Raw genomic sequence first — 19434 nt, forward strand, 5'->3', positions numbered from 1 at the left:
GCGCTCATTAGCGCTCCAGCCCGGCCGGTCTCAGGATGCTCCTCCGCCCGCTCTCGGTTCTCCAGGGAGCAGCGGGGGGCAGAGACGGCAGGCCGGGGGCTGGAGCACTCTTTCAGGTCCCTCGGCGAGGTCAGGTCAGTCTTCCCCGGGCCCGGCGGTGATCGCGGTGAATTCTCCGCTCCTCCAGTCGAGCGGGCCAATCCAGACACGGCAGAACGGGCGAGCCTCCAAAGCACCCGGGAGTCAGCCTATGGCAGTGCGGCTCGCGGGTCAAGCCTGCGATGACGCTCCTCGCCCTAGCCAATCACCACACGGCAACAGTGGTGACGCTGCGCCGCACAGGCCAATCCCGTCGCGGCGTTTGGTGAGGGGGCTCGGCTCTCCCGTCCAATCGGAGAGCAGCGGGCTCGTTTTCGGTCGCGTTGGTACCATCAAGGTACGGGGCCCTTCGTCGGGGGTTTACTGATCCCGGGTCGCGGTGGTGAAGCTGCACACAGGTTATTTTAGTGCGCTCTGCTCGGGGAAGGCTCACAAACCTTCAGTCTGCACCAAACACGTGTCGATGAACACGGCGACCTCACAGCACGGCACAGCAGCCGGTATGCGGGGATCTGCTGTGGGAGGGGAGAGGGAGGCGGGGATCTGCTGTGGGAGGGGAGAGGGAGGCGGGGACAGCGGATCGGGATCAGCTGCGGCTCGGGAGGCGGGGGAGAGGAACGGACGGCGGGAAACGTGCACAGGACAGCGAGGAGGGGGGAGGGGGGACGGGGGGAGGAGGGACACGGAAGAAGGCAGGACAGCAGCAAGCACGGCCCGGCCGGACCAGATTCGGGGGCGTTCCCGGCGTCGCATGACGTCGCCAAAAGCCAAAGAATCTCGGGAACGCCCCCGAGTCTCCTCCGGCCATGACGGACGCCTCTCTGTTCCAATGGCTAGCCTCCATTTATGGAGCTAGCCAATGGGACAGGGGGGCGTATTCCAGAGTGCTTACTGTAATCAAGAGATTTCTCTGGAGGCGGAGCCTAAAGGCTCCGTTCCCCAGCGAAACCTAAAAACGGAGGACTCCAGACAGCAAAATGGTGCCGGCACTTTAAGACCTCCTCAGCGAAACAGCAAGATAAGACTGAAATACCACAGTCTCAGATCCAATGAATACCAACGGGGTCAGTGACACCCAGAGCGCTATCCTCCCTCCCCCCACAACCGACAGCCCGACAACAGAAGCGCCAAAGGTCTCCGGTGACCTGCCACCATGAAGATGAGCGAAAGCGAATCTCTCGGCCCAGCTGGAGGCCGCCATCTTAAGTGCAAACGCAATAGTATAAAGAGACAAGGCGAGCAGAAAGACGAACAGACAGGGGGCGAGAAGCCGGGCGATACATAGGAAGCGAGAAGCCAGCCGATCCCGCAGCCCAGAAGCAAAGAAGGAAGTGAAGAGGAGAAAGCGAAAAGTTGCGGGCATGAGCGAAAGTGAAACTATCTGTCCAACTGGGGGCCTCCATCTTAGGGGTGAAGTGGGTGGAGCGCGAAAATACAAAGAGAGACGGCACACCGGGGCAGCTAGCCAACCCTCCGCACCAGCCCATAGGGGAAGAGAGCGGAGAGCAGGAGGGGGCAGAGAAAACAAAGAGCACTTCATCTAGCACAACACCCACAGGTGCAAAGTGAAATTAAGGCAACAGAGGTGAACCATTTGTACACGAACAAACGTGGGAGGCAAGGAAGCGAGGATCAGCAAAGAACAAACCAGAAGAAGGGCAACAACGGCACAAACTAAGAGCAAAGCTACTCTCGGCAGACTGATCACTGGGCACAGGGGACTCAGCTAAAGTGGCCCCAAGGTTCCAGCGAAGCACAGCTAACGAACCGCCCAATAAAGGCACAGACTAAGAGCAGAGCCCCCAGCCCAGATGCAAAAAAGGGAGTTACAGCCCATCAACAGAAGCGCTAAAGGTCTCTGGTGTCCTGCCACCGCGAAGACGAGTGAAAGCGAAACTACAGTCGGAGGCCGCCATCTTAAGTCCGAACGCGATAGTGTAAAGAGACAAGGCGAGCAGTAAGACAAACAGACAGAGAGTGAGAAGCTGTCCAGCACATAGGAGGCTGGAAGCTAGCCGATTCCCACAGCCCAAAAACAAATAAGTGAGTGAAAAGGAGAAAGCAAAAAGTCGTGGGTACGAGCGAAATTGAAACTGTCTGTCCAACTGGGGGCCGAACAAACAGGGAAGGCAAGGAAGCAAGGGTCAGCAAAGAACAAACCAGAAGAAAGGCAACAACAGCACAACCTAAGAACAGAGCTACTCTCTGCAGACCGATCACAGACCATTTGTAATTTAATAGTCTGTGTCCTGCCTTCACACATCACGCAAAGTACTTTTCACCACTGCATTGTTCATGCAGCAAGCATGGAGCCAGGGCTGGGAACAGGCCCGGACTGGCCGTTGCAGGCACCGGGCAGTCCCCCGGTGGGCTGCATGGGTGGGGGCCGGTTTTGGGCCCCTTTTTTTGGGCCGTTTTTGTTACAGGGATATTTTTGCAGCATAGCTGCAAAATCGGCCCTGTGACAAAATCGGCCAAAAACCGGCCCTGGCAAAGAGCGCGGTCGCACTACCACCAAATAGCCTGCTGGCCTCTGATAGAGTGAGTTTCTGATCCCCAAGAGGTTCCCCTTAGGTCCTGTACCCTTGGTGTTGCACCAGTTGAGCTGTCTCCTCAAGAAAGGGAGAAATCCTGAAGTTTTGGGCTCTTTGTAAACTGAAACAAGCCTCTGCCTGCCAACATCTTGCCACCCGCCAAAGCGAAGTCCCGGTTAGCATGACTCTTCATGCTACAGCAACCAACAGCAAAGTTGGGCAACTTAATATCTCCACTTCTCGCTTCAGCATTGACAGCTTGCGGTGACCACCAATGCAAACCTCCAGCAATGACCGTCCATGATTTCTGACAGGATGGTTGCACTACAGTGACAGCTGTCCACAATGCAATACATTGGCGACCAGCCACAACGCTCTCCCTGCTCTGTGCGACTCCTTCCACCGCAAACTGAACATTTCACGCTGGAATTTGTAAGTAACTCTTTCAAGAAACTGACCTGGTTTCTGTACCCAGCCCACGCTGAGCTTATGATTTTTACCCAGCCTCGCTTGACAAGATAACTGTGACTGGCGCTATGTGCTTTTAGGTGCTTACCTTACATCTTTTAAACTGCATATCTCCAGTTCTTGTGATTGGATTTCTGTCATTGTGGTGTCTAATAATTTATTACTTTTTAGTCTATTTTTCTCAACCGGTGAGGGTCTTTTCTAGTGTTACGCTTTCACTTTATTGTTGATTGAAGTGCTGCATAAATACTTTAGACATTGCCTCTAAGGTAAGTCCAACTGCTTTTGTGCTAAGCTAGCAAAGAGTTGAGCACAGGTTAATTTAGGGTTTGCTTGTGACTTCACCCTTACAGATATTGTGGCTGCTGCTTGAGTAGGATTTCACATCCCTCAAACAGTAACTCAACTTCCGACATGGTGGCGAAACCAGTAGTAAAATGAACCCATTATGGTACCCGAATATCGTCTGGCAAAAATATAATGTCTTAAAACCATTTACAAAAATGTTGCTTCATTGAAGTTAATAATAGCAAATCTACACTCAAGGAACAATGTTTTTTTAAGATTTAGCTCACATTATTGATGTCATATAATATTTTTGTTATTGATATTCGTGCAGACTAAAAACAAGTTACAAACAAAGCAAAAAATGGGGGCAGTGACTGACAATGTATCTGTTAACCTGCAAAGGAAGGTTATAGATTTTGAAAGTTCAAAGACAATGCTTACTGGCTCCAGAAGGGCTAGCCTTCCTTCTAGGATTAACTCTGATGGTCACTCAAAATGGGGATATCTCACTACAATGGGGCCTCAGAGTTTCCGATTTAGTAGCTTTGGAGGCGAAGTGGACTAAATGAGATGATGGGAACGGCGTTCAGCGCATTTACAAAAGGTCAGATACTAGGCAACCAGGTAAGAAGCACTTTACCTCCTCAGAAATGTGCCTGAGAGAGTCCTATCCTCAGAATGCAATTCATGCCCTCATGTTCAGGTGCATTTTCCGCTGTGATGCTCTAGCAGGAGTATTTATGTATTCCCTCCATAAAGCCTGGAAACAAAGAAAAACTGTGAAAATGAAAGGGCACTAGCAGCCTATATCTACCAACTAGTAACTCACATTCTAAAAAAAATATGTTTGTGACAATGTACAAACAAGGTTAACAGCAGTTTCCCCAATAGTGCTCATGCAGCATTTGCATCACGGGAACATGCCATTGTTGCAACAGGTAATGAGCATAATGTTCTTAAACATTACTAATATTAAAAAATATTGATCATGAACATATCTCATTCTGCCCCATGCCATTTTACCTATTTTATACCGGAAGAGAGGAGGCAGCCTAGCATCCCAAAAACATCAAATAAGCTAAACAGTCAAGGGAACTACATTCTTGAGTTCACAGAGTGGGGAGATTAACTAAGAGACTCCCCCTCTAAGGGTCCACCAAAATTGTGACCAACAGGAGAACCAATTTAAATTTGAATGGTACCTTGGGACCAAGGGAATAACCAGCTGTTGACAAAAAGCAAAAACGTACAGGAACTTGAGGGACAAAGTTAAAAAGCTCAGGACGGCACAACTTCACATTGTGCCAAGGACTTTCCCTGGGTGTTGGGTCACCTAAATGGCAGACGTAGCATGACAGCACATAAGCCAGACATCGCCTAGTGGCCCTGCCACATGCCGGTCGGTCTGTATACTTTGAGCTGGTCACAAAATGGAGTCACTTGTTCCAAGTGACGGGCCTTCATCTACTCTTGCCCTCCCACGATGAGACCAGCTGATACTGAGGTTGGTGCCTGTCTCTACCTACTGATGCACTAAAACTTTGCAAACCAGTCTATTAGAACCGGGCTGTCCTGCGTCGCACTCCTCCTGGGACAACTCACCCAGCGCACTCCTTGTCATCTACTACCCACCATTTTGGGACTCTCAATAGCCTGCACACATGCTGCGTTTCAGTGGCCTCGGCCCCACACACTGCCAAACGAACCTTGTAGCCACCCCCAGCGCAACGAGGGAGGACTCCCTGGGCTGGTCCACATGCCGCCCAAGAAGGGGATGACCAGAAGGGTCTGCAAGGGATCCCGCTCAGCGGCACTGCACGGAGAACTCCATTATGGCGCCTGTGAAGAAACGGACCTGCTATTTTAATGCCTCGCAGCAGATCCATGGGAACTTTTACCGAACTGCCTACCACCTACCCTTCCCTGCTCTACTCCTTTCCTCCTTCCGGCTACTAACCTTTGCCCTCACTTGTCCTTGCCCTAGTCCCCACCCTGTTTTCCTATGAATTTCCTGTGCCATTTGAGAGCTAGCTATTTTGTCTGATGCCCGATGGAGCTACCTGGTTTAGCTATAGGGGAGACAGGTCAGGGATTCCCTCCTTGGACGTCATCTACCCAGTCGGCCTTTAGACAGATCTAATTTCATCTCTCCTTGTTGTCTCTTCCCCTATCCTCCCTTTCTCACCTTCCCTATTCCCTCCCCCCTACGCTCCATTTATTCTGCCCTCCATGTTATTTAAATGTTTCCCATTGAGATCTAGCTATTTGGCCAAAGCCCGGCTACCTGATAGCTATTCAGGAGATGGGTTTAGGGACTTCCCCCTCGACCGTCACCTACCCAGCCGGTCTTCGGGCAGACTTTCCTTCGTCTTTCTGCCGTATCTCCCTCCCATCCTGTTTTTCTGCGAACCTCTTCCCTCGACACTTGAGACCGAACTACTTTGTCTGATGCCTGATGGAGCTACCTGGTTTAGCTATAGGGCAGATGAACCGTGGATTCCCTCCTTGGTCGTCACTACCCAGTCTGTGTCTAGACAGACTTCCTCTCGTCTCTACGGTTGTCTCTTTTCTTATCCTCACGTTCTCATCTCACCTACCCCCCACTTCTTTTCTCTCGCCTTTCTTTCCTCTCCTAATGTATTGCTGATTGTTTGATGCAATGTGTAATTGTTGATCTTTTTCTATTATACTGTTAAACCACATTGTTGCACTTCCTTTCGTCCCTCCTGTCGTCTCCTCCCGCGTCCTCCCTCTATTTATGGCTCTCCTTCTCCCCTCTCTCAATGTACTGAGACTGAACTTTTTTGTATGATGCCCGATGGAGCTACCTGGTTTAGCTATAGGTGAGATGGGCCGTGGATTCCCTCCTTGGTCTTCACCTACCCAGTCGGTCTTTAGACAGACTTCTTTTTGTCTCTCCGTACTGTCTCTTCCCTTATCCTCCCTTTCTCTCCTCCCCTGCCCCCTCCACTACTTTTCTCTCTCCTTTATCTCCTCTCCTAATTGTATTGCATATTTTTTGGGGGGATTTATTGTGTAATTGTTGAACTTTTTATGTTACATTGTTATTTCTCATGTAAAGCGCTCTGATACCTCCGGGTCTAGCCAGCGCTATATAAAACTCTTTAAATAAATGCTGATGCCACTGCAGGGTCGATGCCTTGTTCTTTCATTAGTCTTTCCAACACTCACCTTTGCTGCTGAGGGGCAAGGATAATACTGAATCTAAATATGCAGTTGGTCATTATGATCTTGAGGCTACCTTGATGTGTCATGAGGCCACAGGCAAACGGTCCACTGACCGGCGACCCCTAATGAACATCAATAGGGTTTTTTCTGTCTTGCCTAGGCAGCACTTGTGCTGTCTCTTAGAGATATGTCGTATTCAGGAAAGCGCATGAAGCTCCACCCAATTTCTGCCCATCGTTTTAATTGGCTCCTGTGCCTGTCTTTTGTAAATTGTGGCTTTTCATTGGTCAATAGGCTTAGTAGTCCGTCCTTTGTACCACCTTTTCTCTTGTGGTAACCTCCTATGAGGACATGTGTTATTCCTCCCTAGGTTTTAATCACAGCCGCAGAGCACTATTTTCTTAAAGGGCTTCAAGTAGGACACATGCTTGGTCATAAGTAAGGTTGGCAGTTGTTACTTTACTCACTAGCACATCTCAAATTTATATGAAGCCTTCTATAAATTTCTCCATCAGCTCCAGAGTACAACCTATTCTGGAATAAATATAACAATTATTTTGTCACATTTCAAACCTACTAATTGTATATATGGGCAAAGCTATTTGAATGTACTTGTGGTACTGTCTTGCATGTAATGCATTATAGTTGGGTGGATTTACCATATCTTCTGCAGGGTGCAGTACCATTTGTTGGCAAAAGAGGCCCCATGGTACTGCACCCTGCAACATTGCTAGGTGAAAAACATTGGCATTTATAATACCAATAATTCCAACTCCAACAAATGCAAGACTGATTGCATTCCCAATGCAATGGGTCTCACATTTGTTAAAGTTAGAGCTGTTGACGTTGGAAATTACAATGTTTTTTACTTTTGCTTTTTTATTCCATTGGCAATAGTGCTATGCAAAAATAATAACTCCACTGCACATAAAATAATAAAAGTAAAAAAACATTGTTATTTTCAACGCCAACAGCTCTAACATTAACAAATGTGAGACCTATTGCATTGCAAAAGCTTGTTTTAACAGTTTCCAGGACCGTTTTATGGTCTGGTGAGTTGGTTTTTACAGTTGATTTCCTTGACGATACTACAAACATTGCCTGCAGCTAGTACAAATGCATACAGTCTCCAGTACCTTGCAAACACCTATGCGGTGTTTCTTTACGAGTTCGAAAATAGCCACAATTTGCACATGTGGGCTACTTTTTTAGCTGTCTGATTCATTAATGCGGACACTTTTCTTTTGGTGCCTATTTTCTGTCCTAGTTTGACCCTGCTTTCTGGTTACACAGCTCTCTCTGAATTAATTGTCTTCCTTCCGCTGGCGTGACTCTAGGTCAGGGCCATCTTTAGGGTGGTGCAACCGGTGCAGCCGCACCAGGTGCTGCCCTAGGGTTGGTTGACACTATGTAGAAAAAGAAAATAGGTTTAGAAGCACTTGCTGCAGAGTTCCTTGTGTGCCCAGCAGCTTTGAGGTAACAACAAAAATGTCAGGATAACGCTTGTGATTAATATTCCTGCGCGAGAGAGAGATCAGAGTTTTGTCTAGTGGCAGTTTTGAATCATCATAGAGTATCAAAAGGGTTCATATGCCTACTGCAAAGAACGTGTAACATGCAGATCACAGAACTGCATTTTATGTGGATAGCTCAGTGGGTTACTGTTTTTGTCACAAAGATGCTTTTGTAACTCGTAGTTTATATGTTAAATCATAATATATCACAGTGGCCTCATCAAAGAGCTGCATGTAAACAGCATATTATGAGTTAAAACGGTTTGTTTTTTCCCAGTTTCATTTCATCCAAATTTTGCTAAAAATGGGTAGTTTGTGCAGAAAAAATTATTATTAAAAAAACAACTCCAGCCACTGTATTATGTTTTAAATCCTGAGTTTGTGCTTCTCCAGAACAAACACTCTTAAAGTATACTGCCTACATGTATGGTTGATATATGATTACTACCAGTTGCAGTTCCTCAGCTATGGCGGAGGAGCATCACCCCACTGCTTTCAAGCAGTGCGAAGAAGAAAAATAAAATGATAATAACTTTGAGTTATTATCATTTTATGCTTTGTGCTGCTTTGCGGGCGGGTCTGCTCTGCTCTCGGAGCGGGGGAGGAGTGGTTTTCCCACTCCTAAGTGCACATGACTGTTTGGCCGTCCCTCTCAGGCCGGCCAAACAGCCATGCACACTTCTCCTGTTCTTCATGAAGGCTGCATTACGGCCTACGTGGAGAACATGCCCAGACCGCAATTCCCTGGCTGAGCATCCAACCAGGACGCTCAGACCAATCACAACTGTAGCACTGTTATTGGTCATGGGAGCCTGGGGGCTTACAATCACAATGCTGCATTGCAGCGTTTTGATTGGTGAGTGGGGCCTGCTTCTTGTTCCTCGAGTTTCACAGGGAGAGCAGGAGCAGAGAAGCAGGAACCAGCGGCAATGTACGTTTATTTTTTTTAAAACATTTTCAACATGTGTGATCCCCCCACCCCCAGGCGAGTCCCCTGCGCCTGCCACGCCACCTGCGAGCCATACCTGCCGCCACTGATTGCATCCACATTGTCTTATGTAGCAGTTAGTGGAGGCATCTCCGCTAAGGCAGAGGAGTGTCGCCTCACTGATCAAAAGGAAAAGTAAAATTATAATAACGTATTGTTTTTATCATTTTATTTCTCCCATTGAAGTCAGTGGCTCTCGTATGGGGCTGGCCAGAGTAGGTGCAGGAGTGGTTTGCACTCCTTAAGTGCGCATGACTGCTTGGCCGGCCGGACAGTCCTGCACACTTTACATCTTCCCCACCAGGTTTGCTTTACACAGCCTGGTGTGGAACATGCAAAGTTTCCCAGACCACGTACAAGCGAAGCAATTTGGTGCTCAGACCAATCAGTGTTGTGTTTGGCTATGGGGAGCTTAGGAGCCGGGGTGCTTCCTGCTGCTTCCGGCTGCCGTTGGAGACAGGAAGAAGAGGATGGTGGTGAGACGACGGCCAGCCGGTCCAGGTAAGTGTCCTTTTTTTCATTTCATTCCCACAATCCCCCCTCTGCCCCCGCCCACCACACCCGATCGGTGGCAACTGTTACTGTTAACAGTTCCTATAGACTGATTTATACATGGATGATTCCTTGTCTCTATATAACGTGTGTGTGATGTAAAGTGTGCCGACACCCTACACTTGTAGGAGTAGTACTATAAAACAAATGAAATGCATGTGAGAGAGTGACTGTGGAGAGATGAGGGGCACTGTTTAAAGGTGGTAGTGAGGGAATCCATGAAGGAGCATTACATGGGGGGGGGGGCGCCAAAATAGATTGTCGCACCGGGCGCCACCTGTGATAAAGCTGGTCCTGCTCCAGGTCATTGGTCCTTCCACCTGTCATTGCTCCTGGTTCTCCCCACACCCTATTCAATTGACTTTTTTTGACTTCGCCAAATAGTCAATTTTTCACTGAGCCGGCCGCGCTGTGGTTTCAATCCTCTCCCTTGCCAGCCCAGTAGCCTCTGTCTGACTTGACGTATGCCTGAACTCACTTACAGCACGTGTGGTCCGTTCTCCCAATGTTGTTTTTAATTTTACCGCAGCCCTCTAAAAAAGGCCCATACATAGTATTTGCTTAAAGTCGGTACATGCGTGCCACAGAGTTACTACCCCTGAAAGTTTAGAAAAGCAACAGCTGAAAATCAAAACCCTCTGGGAAGAGCAATCAGCTTGGTTTGCTCACAAGACCACAGGATGAAAATCTAAACCAACAAGAAAGCCTCACGCGCCAAGAGAAAACATTTTCCTTTACATCATTTCTCCATCACTCACCTCGCATGGAACTCTCTGCCCGTCCCCTCGATAATCACACTCTGTTCTGTGCTGAGTACAGGGAAACCACCTGGTTAGTAAAGATATGCCTGCCAACTCATGGATTTCACAAGGGTAGGGAAATGGCCACCTTCTCATGCTTCAACCACCCATCATCGGTTGCACCCTCCTTGATCAACAGTGAAAGACAGGCATATTTTGAACCTCTGTCCAAAGCATGATGTGGTTACCCGAGCCCCTAGCGCCCCGGTCTACACTTGCCACATAAATCTGCTACATGCCATGGCTATTTACATGTTTTTAGTCAAGTGCATTTGATGTCCAGAACAGTGCTTTGAATGGGCCGGTAATGTCCGGTACGGAGTACCAGCACTTTTTTATTTTGAGACGGAGAGTACCGGCACTTCTCAAGAGAAATGCAATACCTTTAATTTGAGAGTACGTGCACTTCCCAGAAACAAGCAGATACTCTGGTATAGAGTACCTGCATTTCTATATTTCCATTTCAAGCACTAGTCCAGACCTGTTTTGAAATATCACAGCTGAAACAGACCAGGTGCGCAAGGGCTTCAGCACGCCCCCCGCCCCGCCGTGTGTGGTAGCCGGGCTGAGACAACTTCCCGGGCTCACACACAGCCGCACCCGAGTACTTCACAGGTCTTTAAAAGACCATTTACTTGCTAACTAGGCTTTGTTGTTTTTACACCCCTTCTTGAGCCTCTGCATCTCCACTCTGACTATCACTGGAAGAATTAGATCCCCTCCCACCCCCCCACCCCCCCCCCCCTCCCGAAATCTGGTTCTAGTTACGCCTCTGAAACAGACCCCCCTTTTCATCTTCGGCAGAGGCTGTGGACATGGTGAGGGTTGGACATGCAAGTGAGCCCCCATCGACCACTTGCTGCCAAACACCCCCATGAGATTCACAGTATACTAGCTGTGGAGGTGCAGACCACCTTACTCTCTTTTCACTCCTGCATGAGCTCTGGTGTAAGAGCTTCGGCAGAAAAAGAGTAGGGTGGTTGTAGACAGGGTCTAGAGGCACTCCGAGTCCTCAGAAGAAGATGGCGCTTCCCCTGTGCCTCCAGTAGCACCCAGCAGCGCCAGAGCTTGGCCGAGCCACTGAAGCTCGTGACTGGCCTAGAGTGGAGCTCAACGATGGAGGTGCTTGGGGAAGGTGCCACTAGGGGGTTGTAATCACTGCCGCTTGCTTGTGCTAGTGTTGTTTTCCTGTGATGCTTGCAGCTTTTGCGACAAATTGTGGAGGAAGACAGCATCCCTGCTGTTCATCTGGTCAGGTGGGATTCTGTGACCCACAGGGTACTGCTGCATTGGATAAAGGAGTGTTTGGGGTTTACTCCTGCCGATGCATGAGAACAGTGGAACAAGATGGTTGGGTTTATTCTGAGGACACTGACACTTACCGCTTTAACAGAATGTTACCTAGCAGGGCGGGTGATTTCTAAGAGAGTGGGGATATAGAGTCACAGGTGTCTGAGTTCCAGAGACGGTGTGATGGTCCATTGCGTGCAGTAGCTGGAAGCCAAGGTAAGAGCTACCGGCCTCTCAACCAAGCTGCAGGTCTTGGCAATGGGTTCCTGTCCCTCTAGAAGGTAAAGGTCTAGCTGGCCTGGTTTGTTCATTTTTAAACGTCGAGGTGCTGCCTAGGGGTATTATCTCACCAAAAGAAGGGACTGTCATTGTGAAGATTGGGTCTGGGACTGATAAAGATGCAGCTATGAGGACTGGCGTCTGAAGATATCGACCGCAACTGGTGAGTGTAAAAAACAATCTCATGTAGATGGGCCACAGTTTTACATTTCCATTATCTGAGCGGGGAACCACTAGTGAGGAGACAAGACTTGCTTCATTTGGAAAAAGAGTCTACCCCTTGGGGCCTTTAAGCAAACTGGGGCAATATTATACATACAGCATATTTTCCTTGCTTGCGCCGGGTGCACCTTTCAAAAAGTGCTCCCGGCGCAGTCAAAGAAAATGCACCATAGTAGGGTGAATGCGCTGCCGCCAGGTCAGCCACAAACTTATGCTGCCCTGGGGAGGCGCATTCATGTGAGAAATGGAGAGGCTGCTTTGAAGCCTCTCTGTGTTTTCACAGTGCAGGCGGCAACCCAACTGCACTTTTAAGGGGGATTAGAGATCCCCTTGTAGGCGGGTGCAGTGAGTGACTACACCCGCCTGCAAGGGGATGTCTGAGAGTCTATGGGACCCCCTTTAACCCCACCAGAGGGCTGCAATCAGGAGGTGCACTGACAGTGTGCCACCCTGCACCTCCTAAAAGCTTCTTTGCCTCTGCGTCCGCGTCTGTAATACGGCACAAGAACAGAGGCATGTCCCCATGCAAATGAGGGAATGCCCTCTTGAGGAAGCACTGGCGCTGTATGTGCGCCACCGCTTTCAGTATTACAGAAGGGGACGCACAAGCGCCTGCGGCTCTTTCTGTAACACCAAAGTGCCTCAGGGGCACGCAAAGTGAGCGCAAACACCGCCCCAGGCCTCCAGAGAGTCCTTGAGGGGTGGTGCATGATCAGAGTCTACATATGTGTTTACGGCAGATGCGGCTCAGTCTTTCTTGCATGTTGGTAATACCAGTGAGCAGTGGTGCGGATTTTGAAAATTCCGCTGGCCTGGTAAATGAATGGGACACTCGTAAGGAGGACCCCATTGTTGCATTTGCAGTGGACGTTGTTGCATTGACTATACTCCACTTGTTGAAGTGCTTTCAATTATGTGCTTTTCTGTCATCTCTAATTGAAAGGAATGTTTTCCATATTGAGAGTTCCTCAGATTACTAGGACATTTATCAATAATTTTTGCTTATAATATACAGATTCATTTGAATATATATATTTTCTAGCTGAGCAATACAAAACAGAATGTTTATAGCAGTTTCTGTTCAGAACCAAGTGTCAATTTGGATATAGTGTTGGAGCGTCCGAGCCATTTGCCTATGAAATGTCAACAATAGGAAAGCACAACGTGTTCTTTTCTTTCAATTCACAGTTCCTTGGACTTTTGATTGTGCCTTAGGAAAGAAACAGTACTTACCCTCATAGGAATGGAGACACAAAATTCAGCTTTTTCAGAAATCATTGGTTGCAAGTAAATGATGCATAGGTTGACCACCTCCCTCCAAGTAATTTGGTACAGAGTCTCCAGTCCTAGACTTTTTGTGATCGCCGAATGCATTCTGGGTGCTGTAGGGTGAACAACCTTTACAACGAAACTTTTACAACGCACTACCATTACAACGCGGTCATTACAACGCAAACCATTACAACGCATTGCGCTGGGGGGCGCTCTAGGATAGGGAATAAGTTTAATTTTCTATCCAACACCTTCCCTAGTGTCCACGGGGACTGGAGTTGGAATAGAAAATTAAACTTTTCACTATCCAGCACCTCTAAGCGCTATGGGTTGTAAAGGTATGCGATTTAAAAACCGCGTTGTAAAGGCAGGCGTTGTAATAGCCTGCGTTGTAACGTCATACATCCGTGCTGTAGTCTTGTTTTGCTTTCATTGAGCTGATTTGATCAGCACATCTGAGATCAGTGATTTGTAGGAGAAGAGTTACGGGACACTGAAAACAGTATCCATAATGACCTGAATTTAGGAGGGCACACTCGTTTTTCCGGACAGCATTCTTATTCTGAGGAGATGAGAAGATGCCAAAATCCGTCACGGTTCAGCGAGAGGTGCAGGATCAATCAATCAGCAAATATGGGCCACATGGCTGTCCATTTCACCCATAAGAGGTATGTTCCTAGAGATTTATCAAGTGCAGCTAATCTCCCAATAGGGTATCCTGGCACTTATTTAACCTACAGTCATCGGCGAACATTTCGATCTCTGTAACCATGAATACCAAACGACGCCTGCTCAGAAGCATAAACTTTAACCAAAAGACTCAGTGGACTATAATCATAAGAAATTCCATAAATGGACATGTAGAGATGGGTAGAGCTGCTTGGTTGCTTTAAACAATAACTGGTATTCAACTCTGGGTGGGGTATCCAATGGCCGAGGCTTGTGCTCGATGTGGGCCCCCATTGCTCATCTGCTGTGCTGAAGGTGTGATGCTGGTGCCATCTGCCATGGTCCTGCTTTCCTACTCTACAGTCTTAGCTGGGTTTGGCTGTAAGTGATGGCTTCCTTCGCTGGTCCCGTCGGCTGTTCCTCTATGGGGTCCTTCACCTGTGGGTCTCTGATGGCTTCGCTGGGGTTCTCAAGACCTGACTGCATATTGGTCCTTGGAGCTTGGGCATGAATGAGCTGTTTCTGATAGCCGAACCCTTTTTATATTGGCATGTCCTCCCTTGATTTTAATGAGAGTTCTGATGTCTGACTCGCCCAGTACATCTTGTTGTGCGTGTAGCTTATTTTCCTCTGATTGCGCTTTTTCTACTGTTGTGTGTCTTCTTGCTGAGGCTTTGGACTCCCTCTCCACCTGCTTTTCTTTGGTGTAGGTTCTGGCCACACTCTTTGTCCTGTGTTCCGAGTTGGGTGCAAGGGACGGGTTGAACCCTCGTGGTGTAACTGTTTGATTCTTTGCTTCTGATTCTCTGGTTTTCTGTGCACCGTTTTCTGAAGGTTCTGCACTTGAATTACTTTTTCGGTGCTCTGAAGTAGGAGGAGTGGCTTGGGTCATGGGTCCATGTTTGTTGCCTTCAGGGCTTGTTCCTACTCTGAAATACCATGCCCTAACCTCAGTGCAGTGTGTGTGTTGCCTCTGGGCCTTTCTTGGGTTTCTATGGCTGGGTCTGTCTTGTGCCGCTCTTCCCCTTGTGCAGATTTGGCACTGTTGTCTGAAGTATCAGTAGCTATCACCTTTGTTTGCCTTTGATACCCAACTAGGGGTTGTGTCCCCTTGCCGCCACGTTTCGGACATGTCCGCTGTTTGTGGCCTTCTCCCTGCACTATTCAGGTACTTGAAGCTGGGTTGCTATAGGGGCCTTGGTCCTAACTTGGATGCAGGCATTTTCGTTTTGGTTTAGATTGGGACGAGGACGTGACGAAGAGCAAGCTTGAGGCAGGTATGTGTTGGGGAGGTGTGGCATGGTACTGCTCCAGCCCTCAACTGAAAGTTTAGGTCCAGCGTCATTCAAACAAATTGTAATTGCTGCCTGAGTGTAGTTTAGTCATCGTGCTAGTCCACGAGGCGTTTTCCTCCCAGTTTATGAGTGGGACTAGAGCCATGCAATTGTAAGATTCACTAGCAAAGCTATGACCGTTTGTGCTGTGTTTTTTAATATATGTTAGTAGCCAACATTGTCCTTCTCTGTCTTGCTCCTGCATCCAGGAGTACATTCAGGAGCAATGTACAGATTTTAAGGCATCCATCATGCCCGGGACCCTGGCTAGTACAAGTAGAAACAAGACGGACTGCTTTGAAATTATTTGGAGAATACTTAAAATGATTAAAACATGTCTAATTTTAAATTCGCTGTTATAAGATTGTGGAAAATGTTCGCAGCATTCCTATTGCACATACTTTTAGTTATCGACTTGGTTGATTTACTTCACGGTGCCCCTACCAATGAAATAATTCAGAGTTATGTGGTTACACATTTAAGATGCATTGATTTCCTAAACACGTGTTCATATAGGTGGAGTACGTTTAAACCTCATGTTAAATAATGAAAACTATTCACGAGCAAGTAAGAGGTAATGGTACGTGGATTTAACCCTTCTCCACTGTCTCGCCACGAAGGACCATTTTTACCCACCAAAGATCAAACCCATCAGACCCCTCCCTCTCCATCTGCCCCATCCATCTACTATGACCCTAATTGGCCCTGGCTTACAATTGAGGAGACATGAATGCTTCATAAGACAGTGAGTAGCAGTCATGTACACGCCAGGCTGATGATTGACATGTGAACTGAGTTATGATAATGCTGCAATTTACTCGCATCCCGGTGGGTCATTCCCAGTGCGTGCAACAGTTATTCGCTCTAAAGTATCATTTTGCATGACAATAGCGGTGGCACACTCCCTCGAAATGTCATCAACTTCCATGACAAGTGACAAGGAATGAATGAATGTTTGTAAGGCAGTGGCAGGTTGTCTTGAAAAACAACTTTACCACAATGGAAATTGGGAAAATTAAGCACCCAAAGGCCGCTGACACTCAATTTGAATGTAAGTCATCTTCCAATGACCCTAAAAGCAATTCTGATGAACTTGCAAGCCATTTTTGAATCAGATTTATCAGTCCTTATATTTTTATCTTAATGTTGTCAATAGGGATATTGAGTGGTGTCATGCAAAATGATGCCCCACCGCAGACTGTGATGAGCGGCCACCCAGTCTCCCACATCTCACAGATAGTCATTAACCTTGGGCTGAATGGAGCCCCATTAAAGGATTGGGGGGCCTCCTGGAGGGTGGGGAACCCCCCTGAGCCACAGGGACTGCAGGGGCCTGTGTTAAGCCCCGGGGGATAATTCTGTGGACGTGCTGTGTGGATGGAATTGTTTATATTTATTCTAAAATGTTTTCAATCATACTGGGAATCCTGTTTCCATGTGTCCACCCCTCATACAGGTCCTCCAAGGTTATTTATTTTTACTTAGACGAGGTCGCACGGCCCCCCTTCTCAAACCTATTACAACCCAGGTGGCGCTATCCTCCAGGGGCCATTTAAATCTTTATATTAAAAGAGAAGGAGGGGCCCATGCGGCCCCCTCCCCAAGCCTATTATGGCCCTGGGCCACCACCCCTCAGGGCCATACATATTTTAAAGGGGAGGGGAGAGAGGCCGCTTGGCTTCCCTCTCTGACCATCATTAGGCCTTTGAGACCCCATAGCCCGGGGTTGTTGTTTTTATTTCAAAGTGGGAGGGGGGCCACATTCTGACAGGTTAAAAAAAGATATAAGGGGCCTAGTACAGTAGTTGTGAGGCCCCCAAAAATGTTTTTGGAGATAATTTGCGGAGGATACACAAATCTGTGGCAATTATTTCTTTTTAGTGTTGGCTCCTGCTTTACTGTTAAAAGGGAGCCTGGGGCGGCTCATAAGATTACTTTTGGGAAGAGGGCAGGTGGCCTCTTCCCAGAGCCTAGTGAAAGCCCAGGTACTCCCTCCCAAAGTCATCATTGAAAATAAGTTGAGGGGCCATACGGACCCCTCCATGAGGCTAATAGGCTCTGGGGACCCCATCCCTGGGGCTGAATTGCAGTAATAAGGGGAGGGTGGCACACAACCCCCTGTGACAAGCCTTAATATGACCCAGGGAACCCATTCCCCATGGCTAAATGGCCTATAAAAAGGGGAGGGGCGGCATGCAGCCCCTCCCTGAATCTGTAAAGGTCCCAGGAACCCCCATTACCAGGGGCCGGCTCAATTACTGTGTCCCGGGGAGCCCACCCCTGAGACACAGTAGTTTCTCTGATCGCTCAGAGCAGGCAAGGAAACCAGAATGCCATGTCAGTGCATGCGGGGAGCTGACTGAGGCCGCGGGATCCTTGGGACTTTCCCCGTGACCCCCAATGTATTGTTTTGTTTGGTGCCTGGGTGGGCACCGACACAGAAGGTGCACAGTTCCCTGGGGCCTATTAAGGCTAGGGAGTGAGCCTGATGCTCCCTCCCCTTATGTTACATTACGGCCCGGGGATGGGATTCCACAGGCCTTCCAGAGGCTCAAGGAGAGAGGCTACATACCCCTACCCATAAAATATATGTTTTGGCCCTGGGGATAGGATCCCCTGGACCACAATTTGCTCAGGTAGAGGGGCTGTGCACCCTTCCCACACCCCTCCCCTTAATTAAAAAAGTCTAGGCCCGAGGGGATAGGGTCACTGGGCCCGTAGTGGCTCGGAAGGGGCCAAGTGCCCCCTCCCCTAAATAAAAACAAAAAAGGCCCTGGTTGATGGCGACTCTGGGGCCCTTAATGGCTCGGGGGGAAAAGCTATATGCTGCCTTTCCCTTAATAAAAAACAAAGGCCCTAGGGAATGGGTCCTCAGGGCACAAAGTGGCTCAAGAAGGGGGGCTGTGAACCCAATCACTTAAAAAAAAGTGCCCTCGGCATAGGGTTACCGGGGCTCTATAGCTTGGGGAGGGGAAGCTGCATGGCCCGCTCCACTTTAAAAAAAGGGACCTTGGGAGACGGGGTTCCTGGGGCCCATAGTTACTTGATGAGAAGGGCAGCACCAATGTTTTGAAAGCAGAGCCTGCTTGCAGGCAAGGTCATGTGGCCAACACCATGCTGCACAAGGCCAAATGTCAGTTGTGGCATGGGTTAGTTTGCTCACTGTCTTTGGATGCCAGGCTGTGGAGCTAACGCCACACTGCGCATGTAGTGGCAAACAGAGGGCCCCTGAAAATAATTAGGGCAAGAGGAATCAGGGGAAAAGACACAAAGGAAATAATACAGACACCTCAAAACTCACTCTGATATAAAGTAGGGTATGACTACTATTATAAAAAAGTAATTTTTGAGGAGCCAAAATCTTAGGACAGGAGATTCTTCTTGATACTTTTTTAATTGTTTATTTTATCATAGACAGAGCATACAAAGAACCATATTGCCTTGGAACACAATGTCACTATTAACAAAATGGTATATTTGTAAGTTTACTTACATGACATAAAATGTTCAAATACATGTGCAGCCACCCAACCCTCAGGCAAAATAACATACCAATTAAACATACTCCATTCTCTCTTATACATAATACAACACCAATAAAATTAAGCAAGAGGTTTGCCAAGGTAGGTCAATCTAAATACACAGCTAATATAGAGGTTCTGATACATTTTCATAGACATCTTAACAACAATAGAAACAAAGAATGTACTGTAATGCACAGTCATAAACATATTACATGTTTTTTCTTATTACTTTTAGTAGAAGAGAGGTAGCGCCAGTGCGCGTTTCGGTGAAAAAAATCTATGATAAGATGACACCTTCCTCAGAGCGAAGGTGTACAAACCACCAACATAAAAGCAAGGATAGGTTAGTTATCAATCCAATGGAAAACTAATCTGTTAACCCGAGCGGTGGCATCCATTAAAGGTAACGAAA

General features: G+C 47.9%; 1 protein-coding gene across 1 annotated transcript in view; it reads left to right on the forward strand.

Moving 5' to 3' along the window:
• LOC147685366 (ankyrin repeat and fibronectin type-III domain-containing protein 1-like) overlaps nt 1-19434 on the forward strand; it is a 3163580-nt gene that overhangs the window by 1935533 nt on the left and 1208613 nt on the right. The gene's annotated exons all lie outside the window — the stretch shown is intronic.

This window comes from Lissotriton vulgaris, chromosome 10 (assembly GCF_964263255.1).
Source record: "Lissotriton vulgaris chromosome 10, aLisVul1.2, whole genome shotgun sequence".
NCBI lineage: Eukaryota > Metazoa > Chordata > Amphibia > Caudata > Salamandridae > Lissotriton > Lissotriton vulgaris.